Source organism: Manacus candei, unplaced genomic scaffold (genome assembly GCF_025592945.1).
Source record: "Manacus candei isolate 608988 ecotype Guabito, Panama unplaced genomic scaffold, ASM2559294v1 h1tg000050l, whole genome shotgun sequence".
Classification (NCBI taxonomy): Eukaryota; Metazoa; Chordata; class Aves; order Passeriformes; family Pipridae; genus Manacus; species Manacus candei.
Genome location: NW_026138098.1, coordinates 682,224 through 703,162, shown reverse-complemented (window position 1 = coordinate 703,162; position 20,939 = coordinate 682,224). Strand labels below are relative to the sequence as shown.

At 38.6% G+C, this 20,939-nt stretch overlaps 1 protein-coding gene across 1 annotated transcript in view; it reads left to right on the top strand.

Moving 5' to 3' along the window:
• Positions 1–20,939, top strand: part of PDZD8 (PDZ domain containing 8) — a 58,371-nt gene that overhangs the window by 31,133 nt on the left and 6,299 nt on the right. The window lies entirely within an intron of this gene.

Sequence of the window (20,939 nt, the reverse complement as noted above, 5' to 3'; positions counted from 1 at the left end):
ACTAGTGAACCTCTTCCTAGCATACCAGGTTTTTTCTTTTCAGATTGAGAGATTGGGATCTATTCTTACTAAGGAGGTGGTAGCTGGATTGGACCTAATTTGCCCATCTGTATGGGTTTTAGTGATGTTGCAGTGTTTCCCTGCCGAATCAGGACCTCACCACGTTGGGCACGTTGAAACCTGTTTTCCTTCCGGTGGTGAATGGTTGTGTCTCCCAAAATAATGAAGAACAGGGGAGTCTGTGTTTGAATATGTAATTACTGAACAGAAGTGTTTTCCAGGTTGTAACAGCACAGAGACAGGAAGCCAGGAGATGGGTTGAAGGTCTTGGAAAAGGGGCCTGTGGCTGTGATTAAAAATACTTGTGGAGAAATAGCAAGATATTGGCACTTGGTGCTCACAGGCTCCCCTAAACCCAGTTAACTTCCCAAATCTGGCTGAGACGTGGAGTTTGACTAATGCCAGTCATAGAGGTGTTTTTTCTGGCTGCAGGTTGCTCAGTGGTAACTCACCTGTGTGTTACTTCCCCCAGCAGTTCATCCTCTGGAAGTTCACCTGGCAGTCAAGGAAGAGAAGATTACATTGTAGTTTCTGCAGATTGTCAAAGGATGGGCAGGTGCTTGTGGTTGTCACAGAGCAGCTGATGTTTAACCTCTGTCCCACTGTGCCTTCAGGAATCTGATATTGTCCTTGCTTCCCAGTCTAACCATTTTACCTGTTCATAGACTTGGAAGTGCAGTAAGAGCTACTGGGAGGACTCTGCTTCTGAATGCCACTTTAGTTGGTTGCTTTGTTTGCAGCCTTCAAAGTCTGATTAATTAAGGCTACTGAGTAACTTTTTGCTAGAAGTCTATCAAGAGCCTGTAGTTAGATCTTGCATTTAATTTGAGGTTTACTCTTTATGGGTTGTCTGACACCTTCCCATGTTTGCCCCAAGGATGTCAAATGCCACTACTGAGTTTTATCTTTGTTCTCTGCACTGTTTATTGATGCTACAGGCTGGCCAGGAGAAGTTTACTTATTTTTAGTAGGATTTTTCCCTAATTTTGTTGTGTTTTTTGGTTTTTTTTTAACCCAAGGTTAAACCCAAGGATTGAGTTTAAAGACTTGGCAGTCACTTAGCTTCTGCTAAGTGGCTACAAATTGTGGATAACTGTCTGCATTTCATCAGTTACCCTTCTGTTCTAGTGAGGTTTTATACGGGATTATATTCAAATCTTCTTGACCATTAAGTGTATATATTAATATATATTTTAGTACTATATGAACATTCCCATTAGTAAACGAAATCTCAGCTGCTTGGTTCTGATTCTTGTTCTTATATTTACACCAGCTAAATTAGCAATTACAGTAACTTAAACAAAAGCATCATCAGGTTGAATACCAGGAACAAATTTGGAACGGGGATTTTTAGAAATATCCTTAATATATAACTATAAAATAATTATTTATAGTAATCATTTAATGAATAAACCTACTATTCTTTAATGAAGATATTTGATGCCCTTCAGTGGGATGGAAATGAATTTTCATGCACCACAAATGGCTGGTATCTGATGGTCTTAAATTTTGTTCTAGTGTCAAAATACAGGCAGAAAAATTACTTCATGACTACAAAGAAAGCCTCTAATTTTGTGGGAGGAATTCCTTATTCTGAGTACATTCTTAGGTATTGTGCCTATTTTTCTGAAGTCAAATGAGTTAAGTAGTTCAGATTCTTGGACTCAAGGTAATGCAGTGTTGTTACATGTGTCACATCTTGCCTTCCTAGAATGTAATTGTTTAACTGAACATTATCTCAAAATGACTGTTCATTTTTTTTCCTCCTTTCTCCGTCTTCAATCACAGGCTGAACCAGAAATCAGATGCTTTTCTCAGTGTTACAAGTCTCTTCCAGGTCTAGTAGAGTGGAGCTCGGCACCTGGAGGCCACACAGAGTCCATGAGAACAGTGTTTGGTGTATTTATGTGTTGTCATTGTAATTTTCACTAGTTACAATACTGTGGCTCTTCTATGTCTGTAGAACAGCAGGAGTGAAATCTTGCCTTTTAGTCAAAAGTGAATATTAAGATAATTATTAGTGCAGGATAAGTGATTCTTCTTGCTCTTTCTTAATGGTGACCAAGCATTTTAAAAATACTCTCCATAATTTAAAAAAATATATAAGCAAAAATGTTGTGAGGCAAGGTCAGTGTGTGTTCTCCCAAAGCCCTGTAATGACAGCAGGGAGGAATAGGAGAGTAATGGGAGTGGGCAGCACAGCAACTGCCCTGGAAAAGCCTTGGGGATCCAAACTGGAATTGCCGATTCCCGGCACACGAGTGGAGTGACTCAGAGGTCACTCTGGTGCATGGGGATGCTCTGCAAAGGCCTCCTGCACATCCCAGCTAATCAGTGCTAAAGCATCATCAGAGAGGGAGCATTGCCCTAATGCAGCCTGGGCAAAGGCTGCCTCCCTCAGTGTGGGGAGTCAAGTGGGATCTTTCAACTATGACCCCTTCACAGATATTTTAACCAAAAGTCAGCAGATACAGATCTATACTTATGTCATCTCTTTCCATTTCAAGGTGCTTAGTTTGGAACAAATATGATATCTCTGCACTCTCAGATCCATTTGATGTTAATTGAAGCTATAGATTTTCCCTGGCTGAAGGAAAGAAAAAAAAAACATAAGCCCTTAGGAATCCGAGGCAAATATGCAGAAATGTTTTTTTGTGTTTCATTTGTTGGGATTTTTTAATTATAAAAGCAGTAATAAAGTGTTTCACATGTAAAAAATATATGTAAATATGCATATGCACTTTATGTAAGTTGTACAGATATATATAAATATATGCACTTAATATACATGCAAATATATAAAAAATGAAAAACGTCAGTTCTTCTACTTCAGTTAAATGTTAATAGAAGTTTGATGGATAAGAAGTCGACCATGCATTAAAAAATGTAGATACTTGTAAGTACAGTAAACGACCCTTGAGAAATTGGACTTGACTTACCTGAAGTCCGTCAGCACTTACAGCTCCAATGAGATATGAGAGAGTCAAGAAATAACAAAGTTGATGGTTATAAGAGAAATGGCACAGGGGCCTATCTGCAAACATCAAGTGTATTTTTTTCTGTTCATGAGGCATAGAAAAGAAGTAACTGAGGTGCTGTTGAAGCCTGGGTTAAACTTTGCTCCTCTGGGGTGTCAGGGCAGTGGGTCGTGTGTCAGTGGATTTAGACTGTGCAGTGAGGCTGATGCGCAGCAGTGAGGAAGAGCAAGCAGTGACTGTTGGCTCTGTGCAGGACACCAGGGGCAGTGAGGCAGAGCTGCCTCGGTTCAGCTGCACAGACAGAGACCAGAGGATGTGTGTGTGACAAGAACGGTACTGCCAAAGGTCGTGGCAGTAGAGGAGCTGTAAATACTTGGCTAGTGTGGAATCTTTAAAGTGCCTGATTGATGTATGCTATCTGTAGGTTATAGGGTTGCACTATCAAACCCACTGAACAGCTGGCTGCAGCACAAAAATTGGCTCGATTTCAAGTATTTCTTTATAAATATACATAACACAAATTATATCTGGACAAGGTATCTGATTGGTCACTAGACTAAAGTCGGAGTAATTTAGAATGCAAGGGACCTCTGGAAGTAATCTGGTCCCAGCTCCACCCAGGTCAGGGCTAAGCAGGCTCAGACCCTCTTCCTCAGTACAGCCAGGCAGTGTTTGTTAGTAAAAAAGGCTTTTTTCTTCAAATTTTATTTTTGCTTTCACTAAATAGTACATGACAGACTATACTGTTACACAGGGAGGAAATGCAGCAGAGCTATCTGAACTGATTTTGACTAGTTAAATAAAAATAATTCACAAAAAGACTGATCAAGTCTGGGACTATTTCTGTAAGGATGGTTTCAGATGGAGTAAAGTTTCCTAGTGTTACAGGCAGTCCAGGTTGGAGGCAGTTTTAGCCTAAAAACTGTAATGAAATTGCATCAAGACTACACCTGAGGTTACAGACCTGCTGGAGACACAAAGTAGTGAATATGTCATATCTAGTATTTTTGTTTCATTTATTAAACTTCTTCATTTTGGCTAAAATGGGTGTGTAGCCAAGACATGGGAACACTTAGGATGGATTTTTATTCCTTGCAAATAATATTTGAGCAAAGAATTCTTTTTTTTTTTTTTAATTTTTGCCAAGCATGATAAATGTTTCTATTTCGACTACAGTTCTTGAAGCTTTAGCTATTGGAAGAGAATCTGAAATAACATATATTCTAAAAATATGTTCGTAATAACTAGGAACAAACTTTTGGCTGCTGTTGTGAGCAAAGGCATTCAGCTTCCTGCCAACTGATGTGGAGAAGTGCATTAGGAACCACAGTCTCAGTCACGTATGATTGAGGTAACCAAGAACTGTAATTAATTCCTGGGCTTTAAAAATAGCTGCTAAGAGGAAGAAGTTTTATGAAAGGTCATTAAAGCAATATTCTCTTATATCTAATAATTGGAATTAAAGTAAAGGAGGTTTACCAGAAGCAAAGAACCTGATTCTAGCTAAGAAGACAAAATTTACTTTTAACAGGGATTAGTTTTATTTCTGAATTTGTTTTGACAGCTGGAAGTAGTAACCTATAAAGGCAGTGGAAATGTGTCCTGGATAGAATACACCCTTTTCTGCACGTTCAAAAAATAATTTAGTGGAGCAAAGAGATCTCTTTTGAATTTGCCAAACCCCCAACCCACTGTATAACTCTTCAAATGCTGAAATACATATTTTATAGCTACAACTGAAAAGGCTCAAGGAATCTGCTGTGGCTGCAGGAGGAGCAGAGCAGGCAGAGATGGTCTGGGTCCTGACTGTGTCCTGGGCCTCCTTTCAGCAGAGCAGTGGCAGAGCAGGAGGAGGGGCAGAGAATTGCTTTCTCTTACTGTTCTGCTGTCTATATCAGGAGAGAAATCTTTGATATTGAAACTTGGCACACTTTCCTTTTTTTTTTTTTTTGATTTTACATTTTATTGGGAAGTAACTTTACCTACCAGCTTCTGAAAGGAATTCTCCTTCATCCTTTTGAAAGGCGGATTGGTTTGGTTTTCTCCTTGCTCTGTGCTTTTCTGAGGACTGGCATCCAAGTCCTGCAAATTACTAGGTGAGCTTCAGGTGTTGTGTATTGACAAATGCAAGTGCAGGAGTATAAATTTCTGTTGTCAATAGAATAGATTGATTATTTTTTTTTAAGTGGAATTTCTGTTGAGACAACAGCATAAACCCAAAATAGGAGAGCAATGGTTAACTTAGCATTACTGAAGAGAGAAGATTTTGCAAATAGATCATGAACTTGAAGGATATAGTCATCTTATTATCTGTCTGTAAGTATACACTTCTATGTATCATTTTTTAAGGAAAGAATAGCAGTTGAGAATGCTGAATGAACAGGGAGCTGGTGACTCAGTTGGCCAGAGACATTTTGAAGCAATGCCTTCTGTAAGAGAGTATGGCTGATCTGCAAGGTTTGCATGAGTACACTGTACATGCAGACAAGCTTTTTTGAGTGTCTATAACTTCACCCCTTCCCCACCATATCTTTAATTCATTTTTTTTGAGTGTTGCTGCAGTTTATCTTGAATACTGTAAATGGGACTGTTGGCTAGAGGTCTTATCTTATGTAAAGATTAATTTTTAATTGGTTATTGTTAGTATTGAAATTTTTTGTTATTTAACAATTTCAGGAAATCATATGTAGCCACGCTGCATTGAGGTAATTATGTCCTCATTGCTTATTCAAAAGGCCTCATCTTTATTAATTTAGATATGTCTCCCTTTTATATCCCTATGAGTGTCTGTATCCTGTATACCTGTATAATATTATATAGTGTAATGCTTTTTTTTAAAGAATTTGTAATGGATTTACAGTTATTTGTAATATCTGTGAGTTTGAACTTCTGTTAAAAAAGAAATGTATTTACCCAGGCAGAGACTTGAAGCAAGAAGGTGCTCTGGCTTGGCTCTGGTCCTGGCTGGCTCGTTAGCCCTGTGTCCTCATTAGAGCTTTGCAGAGAAATGCAGAACCCAGCTAAAGAGCTGTGCTTTTCTGTGGGGGTGAGTTGGCTCTGGGAACACCCTCCCAGCAGGGCAGCCTGGCTGCCAGAGGCTCCTGCTGCCAGGGAATTCCGAGGGTGCTGCTGTGGGAGCAGCCCTGTCCCTCTGCGCTCACCTCCCCGCGCAGGTGGCTCTTGCCCTTGTCCCCATCAGGGCCGTGTTTGTGCCTGTGACTGCAGCTCTTCAGCTTCCCAAAACCTCACATGTGTTCTCCAGGGAAGCAAGCACATTTACTCCCCGTGGAATAAAGCCATAGCTCTTTCAATACTTATAAGCAACAAATTAGTAGATTTGATCGCTATATTCAAATTACGATCCTTGCTGGTTTTAACCTTGCACTGCTTTGTATGCAAAGTACTGTTTGACTCGGAAATGTGTCCTTGTATGAAAGTGGCAAAAAAATCAAGAATGCTTTTGCTGAAAACATCTAAATTACAGTTCATTTTGGTGTTTGTCTGACTTAACAGTGTAGGATTACCTGAGCATTAATTGTTTTGTGATGCTCTTGGTCAAATGGTATGACAGTGTGTAAGTCAGAGGCTGGTTTTGTGGGCTTCAAGAGTTCATCAGGAAGGGCAAGCTGTGCATGATGAATACACACGTTTTTTCATTATGATTTTCTTCTGGCGTTGCAGGCTAACAGGCTCCTAAAGTAAAAAAGTAAAGCACTGATACCTTTGCTTTTTTAGCTCCCAAATTGTTTTATTTTCTTTTTCATGCAAAAAAAATTACAATTCTTCACACCACTTCTTAATGAGTCGTAATACATGTGTGGCAGTCTCTACCCAAGTGTAACATTGTACACAAGTAAGGAATTGAAAATGTGAGTTTGATCTATGGATTGCTTGCTGCATGGGAATGGGAAAATTAGGAGTCTTTTGCCATAGTACTGCACCCCTGGACTTGCAAACTGCAGTTCTCCAGTTCAGGTTGGATTTTTTTTCGATCTCCAACCTCCTCTACATGTGCCGTGTATTTACTCCTTTTTCCCCCCCAGTCTCTGACTGAATATAATTTCTCAGGTGCTCTTTCTCTTTAGGCTGTTCAGTGTGTTGCAGATGTTATTAAAGTAAACAGTTTGAACTATGGAGGGAGGTAAGTGACTGTATAACAAACTGGGAGCAAGCTGATGGTTAAATTTGTAATTTTGTATCCTGGAGCTTTGCTATTAGAAATTGGGCTGGTTTTACTTTTTGTTTTAGTGTAAGGTATTTCAGCATTCATCACATTGCACGTTTGTTTTTTCTACAGAGGTCTAATCTCTTAAACCTGTAGATGTTCAAACAAAATATTTTAAAAGTATCAATTTAAAAGAGAAACGTGGGACTTTTGAATACTTAATACTGAATGTGCCACTTATGAACTGTGCCTTCTTTTGGGCTGCTTTGCCAATGCCCTCATGGCGATGGTTAAGAAAATACAGTCCCGTGGTCTGAACCAAATGTTCAAATTATTTCACGTTTTCATCAACTTCTTGGATACAATTTTCTTTTTTTTTAAATTTTTTTTAAAGGTCATTGCAATTATTAAGTGAACTGAATTACTCATACTCACCTTGTTCAGTATTTTTTTTAAGTTCTGTTTATTTCTCAGGCATTGTATGGCATTGGCGAATTCTTTGTTCAGTTTAAAGGAATGAGTTTCAGATTCTTTGGGGAAGGTAATTGGTCACAGTCCCAAGCAAGCTGAGTTTCTGGTGGCAGAGAAGAGAAGAGGGAAAGGGAAATAAAGACATTGCATTATAAAATCTGCTGAGTATTTTTCATACATATTTCACCAACTATGAGTAAGATCTGTTGCTAATTTAAAAATAATAGAGCATAAGACCAGAGTGTATGAAGTTATAGTGAGTGCTGAAGGAAAAGAAGTTTTTAAGCTTGACATAATTTCCTATTCATTCTTTCACTTACCTTACAATAGGGAGATGAGGAAATGGTATATATTACTTCCCTGAACCAGAAGATGCTTAAAAAAAAGTCAAAAGGAGGGAACTTTTGCTTCCATTATGGGTAGTGTTCTGCTCCTCTTGTTTTTTACTAGTAATAAGCTGTTTATGGAAGAATATTTTTCTTTTAGCTCTTTTATATGCTTTAGTGTTAGTGGTTTGGGGTCTAAAATTGGTTTCTGGAGAACTCATAGTTACACAAATTCTGTTTCCTTGTCATTCAGATATCTAACTGTAGGGAAAGCAAATCCTGCTCTTTATTAGGCACTTACAGTCCCATGGATTGCATGGAGGGAAAACTGCAACACGAAGATCCCTTCTGTGAAAAATTTGGATGTTTGGGTTTTCATGAAGCATTTGTAGAAGCAGGTTGCAAAGTTGTGTAGGATGTGTTGATTCCAATTTACAGCTGACATTTGATTTCTAAATCGTTCTTCGCATATATCGGGAATTGATCTTTATGTGTGTTTGGGGGGGAATCTGGAGTATTTTTCAAGTGCAAAGGAGATAGAACTGGATATTGAGTTCTTTTACAAAGTGAATTGTCAGTATTTGACATAGTCGATGTAAAGATATTTTTTCAGTTTAATAGTTGTGACAATTTTTGTGAGTGATGAGCAGTAACAAGATGAGAATCTGGTTTCTAGGTGTGCTGTTGTCTTGGTGCTGCTAATTAGATGTGACACTGAGCTGCTGTTTCACTGCCTGCCAACAACTTGTGCCCTATAACCGTAAATAAATTGATTTGATGTGATGTGTTCAATAAAATAACCAGAAATAGATGTATGGTCATGGAAATCTTTACTGGTTATATAGTTTGTGTGTTTATATTGCAGTGTTTTGTCCAGAATTTAATTGAAAACAACTCAGTGTGGTTTGGCTGCTTTTCTAGGTACAGAAAGATTATTACATACAAAACCTTGGCCTTCTTGCAGCAATTATTTGGAATAAGCTGGATATAAATCCTCATCTCTTCTGGCCTTGGCAACTTAGAATTTCAGAAGAAAAGTGGTGGTCTGGTTTTCTCGGGCAGAGGCTGGGGTGGGGGTTGTATGCCACAGGAACTTCATTTTGATACAGATGGATCCTCTATTTAATCTCTGAAGAGCTGTTATGATCATGAATCATTTTACTCCATCTGCTTTAGTTCCTTTGGGTTTAGCTAGTTCAGTGGGAACGTGGGACTCCGAGCACTCATTGGGTCACACAGGGTATTATTCAGGCTTGTGCTTTTCTTTAATAGCCATCTAGCCATTAATATTGATGAGAAATGTGCCAGTTGCCAGGAAGAGAGTGTGTTTGTGCAGTGCAGAAATAACAAACTGTTCACTTAAGTTCTGTGATATTTCCAGTTGTATAATTCCATTGGTTCTAGGTACATCTGAAGTCCCTGTTGCTTTGACTGTTATTAATAAGAGTGTAATCTGTGTTACCTGCAAGGGTAATGGTTTGTAAGTGTGGGTTTTATGTTTTTTGCCCAGTGCTGTGTAAGTAACTGTTTGATGATGTTGCATCTCTGATGTGGAATCCCTGCGTGATCTCCTCAGTGTTGGTAGGAAGCCCAGTCTGATGGAGCTGTTGGAGCTGAGGGCAGTGCCAGGGGCTGCAGGGCTGGGGCAGCAGGAGGAGCAGGCTTTGCCTGCTGCCTTGGCCTTCCCTGGCATTGCTGCTGCTCCCTGGCCCTGCCTCTTCCAGCACCAAGCAGAGCTGCAGCAGGGATTCTGCTCCCATCCCACATCCAGGGGCTTGCTGAAGAATCCCAGGCAGGGAGTATGAGAAATAAAAATGTGGGGTTTTTATCTAAATAGGCGTCTTGTGGAGTTGTAAGATATGCAAGTTCCAAGACCTGAGCCTGGGTATCAGGGTCTCTTTCGTCGGGATAAGGGAAATGAGAAAATTCTTAAAAATTCAATCTTTTAGGGCCATTTTGTACACGAGGTTCTTCTTTTCTTTGGGCTAAGAATAAATGAAGATCTATCACCTTTGACAGGGGGTGACTTGCAACCAATTGTGGGATAAAGAGAAAGCCCCTTTTCAGAGAAAAGACACCTTTTTAGGTAAAAATGAATACATCAAAACTTATCTGAAAGGGGTGGGATTTTGTGAAGCTATAAAATGTATGGAATTTAAACCAAAGGTGTCTTTTTCCTCGGAAACTCTGTGCGAGAAAGACTCAACGCGTTGAATAAATTCTGCCTTGTGTCTTTGTTCCCTAAGTTTATTGCCATCTTTCTGAATTTAAAGAGAGGGATATTTCCCTCAGGAGTGTTTGTGCAGCTCCTGCTGTGCATCGTGCTTCAGGTGTAGCTCTGCAATTAGCATTGCCCTTGTTCTGAAGAAAACACTTCTGCTCCAGAATAAAATCAACTTCTAAGTAATGCACTTGTTCTTTCCACCAGCACTTTTCCATCAGAAATGTAACTTCTAAGCCCTCGAAAATGTGACTTTTAAGCCCGTTAACGAGATCTGTTACTTCTTTCTAATGCATATAAATTATGTTTTATATCTTATTTCCATGGAGACTAGCATCTGTGACGCATATTACTGTAACTACAGTGGAGAATAACTTTTCATATTTTTAGTTTTGGTGGCAATATCCATGTCAGTATTCAGGTGGTTAATGCTGCTGGGTCTGATAGTCCAAATTGCCAGGCAGTTTCTCTGTGTGCAGAAAACTCTTCACCATGTATATTATTTCCATTATAAAGAACTTTTACCTGATAGTCCAGTACTTTGAGTTTATTGCATGAAGATTGATAGTAGCTGTTTTATCACTGTTGAATAGATACTTCCAAGATACATGTAAGTAATTACTGTTTTAGAGGGTTTGCTTTTAATGTATACACTTGAATGTTTCTTAGTTTTTTTGCTTCCATCTCAGAGATGAACAAAACCCTGCATTGACCTCTCTCTCATGTGCACAAACTCATAGGTTCTCATCGATTTCTTTTATCTGTAAGTTGCAGTGCAGTGATTCATAACAAATTTATACAGAGAAAATCATGAACTAGGTGCATTTATTTATTGGTTTGATGTCACACATGGTATTACTCATGAACTTAATATCACTAACCTTATTTCAGTATTTACCATTAGACTACCTGATTTTTGCACAAACTATATGATGACTGAGTCATGCTTAAGCAATATTGGAGGAAGCCTTTTTCCTATCAAAGACATAAATGGTGATATAAGATTAGGGGGGAAAAAAATCAATCTTTTCCATTTTTTCAGGGCCAAAGGAAATCATCACAGTTGGGTTTAATAAAGGCTAAAAGGATGTCAGTGAGTAAGAGCACTTAAAGAAGAGCTACATTGGTGTTTGTACTAAATTGCTCTGCAAAGAAGAGCTCCACGGAAAACTGAAGGCCTGCATTTTCCCTGCTTTTGACACTTCAAAGTTAAATGCAGGTTTTCTGCTGCCTTGTTTGTCTTTAACTCCTCCATTCACCTCCTGTAATTACTCTAAGAATGCCTCAGCAATTCATGGTAATTGCTAAACAGTTTGCTTTTTGCATGTCTTTTAACCTGGTTCACCATTGGGGGAAGGAGGAAGGTACGATTTTTAGAGATAGCTGTCAAAGAGTACTGGGCAAAATAAGGGATAGCTCCTTATTCTGGTCAGTAACGAGCCTCTGCTGGATCTTGCTGATGTCAAACGTTCTCAGTGCTCATCAGGCAGACATGCAGATGTTTAATTTCCCTGCGATGAATTGTCACATTTATTTTCAGACAAATAGCTCATGATGGTGAAGTTAGACATGTGCATAACATTTGCAGTATTGTGGCCTTAGTGAATTACTGCTTTAAACAGGATCTTGGTCCAATATGTAACTCACTTCAGAATGAAATTACCATCATATTTTTTAAATTGTATTTTTTGTTTTTGCAAGATATCATGTAGAATAGAAAATAATGAGGCCCACTAACTTGCTTTAGAAGATGACTAATAAGAAAATATCAAGATATTTATCCATAAATGTACTTCTTCCTAAAAGTGAAACAAAGCAAACATGAAAAATGCAGCGTTTGTCTGAGATAGCTGTGTCTCCCGGTGCACAGACCACAATTCATGTGGCTGGAAAGATTTAACAGCAAAAGGTCCAACGTGCCACTTCTGTTTTTTCACTGTTTTAGGGTCATTAAAAGTCTGTTTTTCCTAATGTTCCAAGAAAAGCTGGTGACTATTCCAGACCTTTGTAGGAAAGCAGGGGTAAAGTCCATCAAACCTGACGTGTCTTTCTATGACACATTTGCTGTACAGACTTTTTCATTAATAATGCTGTTTGATTTTTAAATAGTGTGTGCCACACTTATTTTTTCAATTAATTTTTAATTAATTTTAAATTTTAATTAATTGAAGTGGCTGAAATATGATGTACTCATTAATGGGGAATTCTGTCTCTTAAACACTGCTGCCAGTATAGCTTGGAGAAAATCCTGTGTTGTGCTAAAGATACTTTAAATGGGTAAGACAAGATTAAAACCAGTGGAGAATAGTAAAAAGCTGAGACACTCTCACAGCAACTGAAGGCAGGTCCACGCTGCAGCACTGCACTTTAATATTAATATACCTGAAATAATTGGGCTCTACAAACTTGCCTGTACTAAGATTTAGTGCTGCTTCAACGTCAGACTCAGAGTGGGCTCACTCATTCTGTGCTGACTAATTTGCCATCAGAACACAGACCAGGTTTAAAGCCAGTACATACATTTTGACATTTAGTCACCAGAGAGAGTAAGAACCAATTACTTACTGGCCACTTCCAGATGCCAGTAAATGTAAGGAATCTTTTGAAGGCAGAGGTGTTCCATGTGTGTGTTTGGGGGGGGTTATTGGTTGGTTGCCTTAGGGGTTTATTGCTTTTAGTGAAGGGGAGAAGAAATGGGAAAGTGTAGGTCATGTACATCATCTGCTGAGTGGGAGAACAGTAACCACAATTTAAAAAAAAAAAAAATCTTCTTCTGGAGATGAGGCTTTTTTTTGACTTAAAAAATGTCTTTGAAAGGTCCAGTGCTATTAGTCAGTTCCTAACTTTTCTCTCAGTGCTTTTGAGCTCAAACAGTTGCTTTGGAAATGGCTGTAACTCCTCTGCCAGCAGTGGCCAGAGCTCCCTGGAGCATTCCAGGGCTGTCACACAAAGCTTACAGAGATCCTTGCGATGGGGGATGAACACCTGAGTGAATCCTTAGCGTTAGAAATGGGTGATTTTATAAAATTCCTTCCGTGGAAACACGAAGAGCCCACTAGCTAATGATTTTAGTGTCCACCCAGTGACACTCAAACAGACACAAAGGTGTACCAGTCCCAAAAAGCTGTGTACAGTGGGAATGGCTGCAGTGGCACCAGTGCCTGATCTGCCAGGTACTAATTGCATTTCAGTGGGTTATGTGTGCTCCAGCCTGCACACAATTCCAGCTGGGAGCACACAGAATGAAAAGATGTCTTAAAAATGGGGGAATTGCACAACCGGCAATATTGAATTAAAAGAAACAAACTGAAGAACTTATTTTCTGATTTGTACTGCAAATCAGAATCTACAAATATTTGTACTAGAAAAATTATGTAAGTGATCAGTCTCAAGATGATTTTAAGTGTGTGCTGATTCCTTTGCTTTGTTGATGAAAACGATTTTCAAGACAGAATGGGGAGTTCAGAGGCTTCGGTGTGAGAGGTGAGCAGTGTAAAAGGTTGACTTTTTTAGTGGATGACACATTGGGCAAGTGAACGTCTGCTCAGCCCAGCTGTGGGTACAGAGACACCCTCGAGAGTCGTGGGGCTTTGGTGCAGAGTAAGAGCTGCAGTGGAGGAAAGCAGAATGCAATTACTTAAAACTCTCTAAAATTCGAAGGCTCAGCCTGGTCCAGAACCCCCCTGCAAACACTTCAGTGAGCGTGGGGTAGAGGTGAGGGGTGGTTTAACCATCAGTGGCACAGAACAGATTAAGAAACTGTGGTTAATGCGCCTAAGTAGTTCCCTAATACACCTGTGGAAACAGAAGTCTGATAAAACTTTCATATTTTTATATTCGCTCAGTCCTGTTTGCCATGAAATTTTGGTTTTATTGGTGGTATCCACTTATGGGGAAAGCCCATTGTACAGTTATTAGCTTTTTCAAATTTATTTTGGTTTTGCATTTTAAGTTTTTAATGATATTATCAAATTTCTTCTTTCAGGCAAAACAGGCAGAAGAATGTCTATTTGGTAGTTGCTCAGTTATGACTGTAAAATGAATTGTGCAAGAATAATGATTTGGATTGCTGTTCAACAATTTTTTTATAAGCAGATATTTTTCTTTTAATTTCTTACTGAAAGTTTTATGTTTTATTCATATATTTAAATGTGTTTATAAATTAAGTAATTTTGGAAAAAAAAAATCACACACCTCCCTCCACTCCCCATTCGAGTATATCTAGAACAAATACATGTTCATTCAACATATTTGTCTAATATATTTTGTCAAGATATTAAACAACATGTTTGTTGAAATTAACTGGATAAATGTAAACCTGGGAATGGGGTAAAAATACATTAAAGTTTCCAGTGGAATCTGATATTAAAGGTGGATGTTTCTTTGGTATGGAGGAAGCATCACGTAAAAAGAAAGAGTATATTAGTTATTGTAGAAATCTTGATGCAAATTTTAGAATAGAAACAACATTAGACTTAAGATTTAGTTTCAGTTATGGAAACAATAACAGTCAGGTTTTTATTCAAGCAGTCTTTTGTTAATTATTTGAGAAAAGTATTCCACAAATCAGTAAACTAATTTCCAAGTTTGTAAATGTGTTTCCTAGTGTACGTTGGTTTCTTAAAATATGGTATTACTTCTAGGTGTGATGTATACTGATGATTTAAGTAGCCAGTGTATTATCTTTTGCATTACATTACCCTCAGCCTTTTTCTTATGAGTAATTTGTAATTAATGCCTATTTCTAGTGGGGAGAAAATAAATATTTTAAAAAATCAGTTTTCAAGGTACAGTTAATTTGATTACAGAGCTTATGTCCTTTTCACTGTTTGTCATGCTGTATAATCTAGTTATTCTGTAAATATTAGTGTGGCTTTTGATTTTGTTTAAATCTTCTGTCAGCATGTTCCCATTCCTGAAGCTGCTGAAGGAAGTGCAAGGTTGAGGAGATGAGGCACATGTCCAAGGCAGCCACTTCTCGGCTTTGTTCTTGACAGGTCTCTGGCTGGTTTTTTGGTATATTTGAGTGCAGCCTGACCAGGGAGGAGCTGGGGAATCGCAGCCTGTGGAAGGAGTTTGTGAGCAGGGATGTTCCTGATGTCAGTGCAGCTGTGAGTGCCCCGGGTATCAATGCACACACCTGAGAGTGAACAGTTTGTGATGCACAGCCAGCACAGAGCTCCCTGACTGCCCGAGCAGCCCGGGAACAAGGGCAGCTCTGGGATGCACAGGAAACTTGCTTCTCTTGCTGTTGTTGGGACATTTCTGTGTGCCTGGGAAATGAAAGTGTGTGTCAGCACGGGTTCCTTAGTCAGGTTTACACCAGACACTTCCCGGGCAAGGTGGTTTTCTCCACTGTTTCCACAGGACACAGCGGGGGTTGTTCTGCCCCAAGGACAGGAGGGCTGGAGAAGAGTTTGGAAAAGGTTTGTGCTACTCTGGCACTGTATTTTTGGGCTTCAGGGCTGTGTCACAAGGTGAAGGAAAACATCTACTCCTTTTCTGAAGCGTAGATTGAAATACTCTCAAAAAGTTTTTAAAAATTCCTTTTTTTTTTCTCTTAGTGTCTGGTGTTACTAAGGAACATATCATGAGTTTGGCAATACCTGTTTCCTTTCACTGTCTCCTCTGGCCTGTGCAAATAATCTAGCAATCACTTTGCTGTGCAGCTCATATATAATGACTGCATTCAATAATAGGATTGAAAAAAGCAATAATGTTAAAGTCCATATTTTAAAGATATATGCCAAAAACCTTTTTTCAATAATACAGATATCTGGGTCTTCAGAACAGAAGAAACTGTTTCCCAATTTTGCACTTTAATGTTTTGGGTTTTTTGACATGAAATATTTCTTCCTTTCCTCCCAGCACGCAGGGTTGTCTGGGACAATGTAATACTTTACAGATAAATTCATAGTCATTATCTCTTCTTTTTCCTCCAAACACACTAGACTGTACCTTGTGAGAATACCAAAGTGCACTTTGGCAACTCAGATAGTTTGGATTAAAAATTAAAAACCAGATTGTTATCTATAGTACAGCACTGACATGGATTCAGTTCAGTTTTTGATACATATACAGGGTGTTACATGCCCTGATAGGGAATACGAAGTATTTGGAAAAACATCGTTCTTTTAGTTGGTGTAAAGTCAATAAAATAAGATTTCTTATTTGTGCTCTGGTGATCAAGCTTTTGTTAGCATTTATTGAAAAGAATGTGACATGCTTACTAGATTCTAATAAAGATTTACAATGTTAATGATTACAGATAGTTAAGCAAATATGGAATACTGTTTACACAGTAAAATTAAGCTGGGAAAAAAAATCCATTTTAGTTCCTGAAAATAACCAGTTTAGTTTTTAAGAAAAAGTTTTATGCTCTAATTATCTTGCAGTGGCTTAATTTTGTGACTTTCCATTTTTGTATGCATCCAACAGTTTTGATAGTTTAGCTGAACGATGTTGCACTCTTAGTAAGAGGTTGTTATACGTACTTTTCTAGATGTTGCAATCTCCATATTCATTAATGGACATTTTTTATTATGTCTTAGAAATACTGAGTGGGAGTTCTGTATCTAATGTTAATTTATGTTCCAGTGATGAGAATACAGTATTACTGGTGACATTCTTACCTCTGTATTAAAAACAATCTAACTTCATATTTACAATTTTGGAAGCAATTAGTAAATGAGATGGCATCACATTTGTCTGTTGCCTATAAAAGGGATGTTTATTTATCATCCCATTGTATTTGCCAGTTATTTCAGACTGATAATTTAGTGAAGCATTTGAAGATGAAAACTGCATCATGTTTTGACACTCCTGTAAATATTTGGCCATTTCAATGGTATTAGCAGGCTATAAACTTCTGAATAGGCACCCAGAGCTCTGGAGTCTGGTCTGAGTATGTTTAAAAAGGTTTGGAAAAATTAGTTTTCACTGCCATTCGACTGCTGGGCTTTCAGGAGGACAAGGCTGGGTGAGGAAGGGCTGTGAGACACAACATAATTTTCTGCTGCATTGTGTTTGCAGAGCACACGTCCAGTATTGAACTGAGAGCAGCGCTGGGTTTTGCTCTGCAGTGGCTCAGACTCTGCATAGAAATGAACCAGAGCCTGTCCTGGGAAATCGATGCTTATAGACTTTGTCCTGGAAAAGTTGGGCAGTCACAGCCCCACATCAAAATGTTTTATTAATTTTAAAGTGAATGGACATTTTGTATCCTCTTCTCTTATTGTTGGAGGGTTTTTTTAAAATAATAAATGATCTTCCTTTTTTTTTTCCCCCAGGATAGTCATTCCTGTTTTGTTACATCTTAGTCTCAACAAGTATTTAATCAATTTTTGGGAGGCTGCTTAACTTTCTAAAAAATGGTACATTTTCTAAAGTTCTGTGACACGGTTTAGCTCTAACTCTTCCTGTATAAAATAGTTTGAATGTGTGCCTGTTGCTGACAAGGAAGTAGAAATATCTGCTTTGTCTTGCTCCTTACTGAAATACCTACTAAGGTTTTCAGGAACTAGTAAAACAGAGCTATTAATTAGGTCAAATGAAAATAAGCTTGCTTTAATATGGTATAGCTAATTGGATAGTTTTTCTCCCTTGCAGCGAGCTTCCTTGATAATAAATGTCCTTTCATTACCCACAATTTTCTTCTAACCTTCCAGTACATCTTTGGCTCTTCACATTTATTATCAAGTCTTAAATTGAGGGGGAGGCAGAAAGGCATAAAGTAGCTGTGCTGGGTTTATGAAGGTGCTTGGGTTTGTGAGTGTACTTGTTGAGGAGGACAGTGTTTGAGAGCTTGGAACAGCCTTTACCTGCATTGCAGCCAGCCTGAGATATTGTGGTATTACTTGCATTTGCCAGAAAGAAAAATCAAGGAAAATATTCATCTGGTTTGGGTTGATAAATAAAACCAGTTTACTTCGTGAGAAAGCTTGTGACTGTGCCAAAGTTAATAAAAAGTTGAGATGAACTTTGCTCGTTATGTTCAAAGGCATCTCCTTCCAAAAAACAGCTTTCCATCAGATACTGCTGAAATACTGGAAGTCTCCTTGCCATCAGTGAGTCATCCCTGTTGTAATCTGTGCTCTGTGTCCCTGCATGGGAGCCAAATGTTCCGAGATACCTTCGGAGCTCTGGTCCCAGCTGGCCCTCAGTTCTTTCATGTGGTCTCTTCCTGGGGGAGGAGGGGAGAGTGAAACGCTGGGGATCACCTCGGGGGTTTCCAGTCCTTTGCAGTAGGGAATATTTTCACTGTTAGATCATCCACTGTGGAGTTGTGCTCAAAGAAGTCCTTGGATTCGAAGGACACTCAGGAGGATGAGAATCTGTACTGACAAACTCTCTAAGAGCTTGCGGGAACATTTTTTTCCTTTTTACTGTCCAATGCTGCCCTTTCTCCATATCTGCTCGTCATGCATTTTGCCATGACTACAAGTACTAACAGTGGTTAGAAGCCACTGCCTCCTTTGTTCAGAACACTTTATGTTGCAGTACCAGCTCTTATTTGCCTTCTGACCTTCACTTCTCTGAGGCTTGTGGCTTTCTAAGGGAATCCTACCACTCTGTGCCTCTCCTTGAGTGGAGGAGAATATCCCCAGTTGTAAAAGAGAGCAGCAGAGTGGCATGGGGTAACTCCTGTGGCAGTGTCACAGTGGCCAGGGTCCTTCAGTAGTTGGATGTTTTCCTGCTCTGCTCAAAGACTTTTGGGCAAGAGTTCTCTCATGTTGCAACCAAACTTGGAGCAACGTCTCTTCTGCAGTGATGCCAAACCAACAGGCTGTGTGTCCTGATGGGCCAGCACTCTAAAATGCTGTCTTACTAGTGAGCTCCAGTTCTGGGCATTGAGATCCAGAATGTGAGATTTCGGACAAAACTATATATCATCATAATAGATTAATCCCTAAAGGAGTGTAATTAAATGGCCAGAACAGCATAGTGTGAAGAGGGTCTGGGGGTTTGGTTTGGGTTTTTTTCCCTTCACTGTGGTGCCTAAGCATCCATTTCTTTCCTGAAATTCTCTCTCTAAACAGCTTTCTACTTCAGTGGACTAACAAAAATTAGGGGGAGAATGGTTATAATTTGCTTTTTAGCCCTTAGTAATTTTCATGTTTGTCAGCGTTCCTTAAGTGAGAGTTTACTTTCTAATCTTCATTATGGTGGTTTCTTCTCAATTCAAACACAAGCATTGGGAAATATTTTTTCAAGCTTAATCACTTACAGCAAGACTTACAAAGGAACCATCATAGGAAAACTGAGATTTGAGTACTTGGGACTCTGAGCAAAGCTCAGAAATTATGGTTTCCTCTTAGTTTGATAACTATGCAGAGCTATATTCTTGTGATTTTTGGATGTTGTTTTTGTTGTAGGTTTGCGTGCTGCCACAGCAAATTCACGTCATTTGTGGTTTTGACAGTTAAAATATTCAACTAGTATTGTTTGAAATTGTAGTAATTCTTCATGTTGTTTCCATACAACACATGCAACATTTGTGAATTGCTAGCTTAAAGCTATATTGTATATAAATAAAGGATTAAGCAGAAGAGTAATTCTTTTTTTTAAAATTTCTGTCTTCTTTCAGAGACATCCTTTTTCTTTGTTTCTTAACACTTGAGTCTATTATTTAAATTTTTTTAAAATTTAATTATGCAACAGAGTTTTTGGTGTAGATGGGATTGACATTAAAACAAGCAAACAAACAAAAACCCACCCCAAAACCCTACCACAGTCGTTTCTGTAGGCAACTATTTACTTCTTTGCATTCTAGAAAAGCCTTGAATCTGGGAACTGCAATTAAGCTCATATTGGTCTTGTTATTCTGACATACATTACTGGGTATTCACAATAGAAGTTTGAGAAAAAAGACTAGGTGACTGTGGGAAATGCAGAAAATTAGTGACAAAGCTTAGAAAGTTAATGTAAATCTGCTTTTTCAGACTCAATGCTGTTCTTAAATAAACTGCTGAGGAGCATAACATTTTTATTTATAAAAAAACTGAACAACAATTAGCAAAAAAATAAGATATGGTGCTTTTAAGATGATAGGAAAGGAGTGGAAGCCACGCAGCCAGGGGGAGAGCCATGTACTGACATTAGGGAATCCACTTTATCTGTGGAAAAGCCATTGTACAAAAGTAAGTAAATGAACACATCCTCCAAAGAGCAGGATCAACTCCAGGCAGTTCAGACATCCACCACTGAACAGCCCCAGAGTAAATGCAGAGGGACAGAGAGGGCTGTCTACCTGAACTCACTAAATTGAAACCAAATATAAACTTTCCTATGGAGGCTTTCTACAGTGTCTGTCTTTCTGTTCTTGGGAATCAAAAAGGCAAATTAAATTTCTGTCCTTGAAGTTGAAACATATGAGTTCCCCTTTCAAACAGAGTAAATGTTGATGGAATGATAGTAGACAGTCATTTGAAACAGTCCAGAAGGAATGTGCTTTAGGGGGAAAAAAAGGATATTGTTGAATTCATTAAGGACTGTTTTTATTAAGAAAAAAGTTGCCAAAGATCTCAGACACTGAGGTCTGTAAACAATTGACCACTACTAAGATCCGTGCAGGAGTGTGGTATGAAACTACTACAGACATTGCACCTCAGTCTGCTCTTTCTTTAACAATAAGGTATTTGAGATTATGGAATTGAAATTGTGTTTGTCTTGCAATATAAGTATGAGGAAGGGGTCTGCAGGAAAGGGTTTGAGACTTT